This window comes from Emiliania huxleyi (genome assembly GCF_000372725.1).
Source record: "Emiliania huxleyi CCMP1516 unplaced genomic scaffold EMIHUscaffold_587, whole genome shotgun sequence".
Lineage (NCBI taxonomy): Eukaryota > Haptophyta > Isochrysidales > Noelaerhabdaceae > Emiliania > Emiliania huxleyi.
The window spans coordinates 1-1941 of NW_005197593.1; positions in this window are offsets into that span (position 1 = coordinate 1).

Consider the following 1941-nt stretch of genomic DNA (forward strand, 5'->3'; position numbering starts at 1 on the left):
CGTAGGTAGCTGGGACCTGAACTAAGTGGAAGTTGCGGAGAAAACTTCGAACGCGTTCTCTCACGGTGACCAAAAAATGTCCACCTCAGAGGCACCTCCGGAGGCAGGCCGCCGCACGCCGGCGACACAGCTCCAGCTGTCGAACTGACCCGCAGCTCCTCTCAGAGCGGGAACTGTGACGAAAGTTGACTGTTAGACTGAGGCGGTTGTCAGGAATCATCTTACGGACCACATGGTGGCTCTCTCATGACGGGAGACCGCCCCGACCACTCCTGCGTCCTGGGTGGCACTGCCACCGGTGTCTTTGTGCAGGCGTCTTCTCGCTGTTTATTCACAGCACGCCCAGGTACCCTGGTCGCCTCGTGAATAAACGAGCATAAAGAGCGGTGAATTTGGTGAGACAAGAAATCGCGCGCCGCGCCGGGAATGAACGTAAGAGCCACGAGAGAGAGAGAGAGAGAGAGAGAGAGAGAGAGAGAGAGAGAGAGAGAGAGAGAGAGAGAGAGAGAGAGAGAGAGAGAGAGAGAGAGAGAGAGAGAGAGAGAGAGAGAGAGAGAGAGAGGGCCTAGAGAACATGATCCCTTTTCTCCCAGTAAGCTAAAACGTACGACACCGAGAAAATCCGGTTCTCCAAGGGGGCAAATCTTTCACACCTGGTGCTTCATACAACCAACGTAGGTAGCTGGGACCTGAACTAAGTGGAAGTTGCGGAGAAAAGTTCGAACGCGTTCTCTCACGGTGACCAAAAAATGTCCACCTCAGAGGCACCTCCGGAGGCAGGCCGCCGCACGCCGGCGACACAGCTCCAGCTGTCGAACTGACCCGCAGCTCCTCTCAGAGCGGGAACTGTGACGAAAGTTGACTGAGGCGGTTGTCAGGAATCATCTTACGGACCACATGGTGGCTCTCTCATGACGGGAGACCGCCCCGACCACTCCTGCGTCCTGGGTGGCACTGCCACCGGTGTCGCTCGACGATCGTCCTGTCGCAGCGTGCCGACAGCGACACAGACCATGTGGGACGCGTCGAGTATCGACCTCTACAAGAGCCGTGGGTTGCGGGCGTCTCTCGCAAGGGCCGACAAAGAGAGCAGATCGGCCTGACACGTCCCGCACATGTCCCCGTTCACAGTTGAACTAATTCTCACGGCTGTACACTGTTTATTAATCGGCCGTCCGCGAGCCCCTAGCTCGCCGACGGCGAGAGAGATGCCACGAGGGGTCGCGGTGGCGTCCATCGCCAGGCTCCCTAGCTCAACCGACGACCCTCCTGCCTCGGGATCGACGGCCGATCGTCATTCCAATTCACTCTGACACGCTAATCTTGAAAACGCGTCCACAACGGAGCTCCGTGTTGCTCCCAGCGCCCTCCCCCGCGCTTCCTGCGGCCCTAGCCGATGGTACTAGCATGGAAGGTCATCTGGCTACCGCGAGAGCGACCCAACTCGTCGACATCGTCCGATGATGGTGCCTCAAAGTCAGCCTTCGGAGGCTATCGTGGGGTCGAGCCGGCAGTAGCCGTGACATGTGGTTCCACCACCCCTCGTAGGCTTTGCCTCTGACCGTCACCGTTCCCAGGCTGCCTAATGGGATGGAAAGAAAGGCTCGGCGAGCGTATAGAAGCGTGCTCGACCTCGTCGTGGCAGCCTGCACGGCAGCGCTGGTAGGTGCGATGAGTGTCGTGCCACCTGACCCGAGACGGGTCGCAGGTGTCGTACCGAGCGCGTCGAGACCGTGTCCTGATGTGATCTGCACGGGTGAGTCACGTCGGCGTCAAAGGAGCGACGTGTGACCTGTCAGAGCTTGATCTCCGATCTCAGCGGCGTCGAGTCGTCTCCGGTGCGCAACAAATGTACCTCCCCAGGACGCGCAGAGGCAGCTGCGATCGGAGATCAAGCTCTGACAGGTCACACGTCGCTCCTTTGACGCCGACGTGACTCGT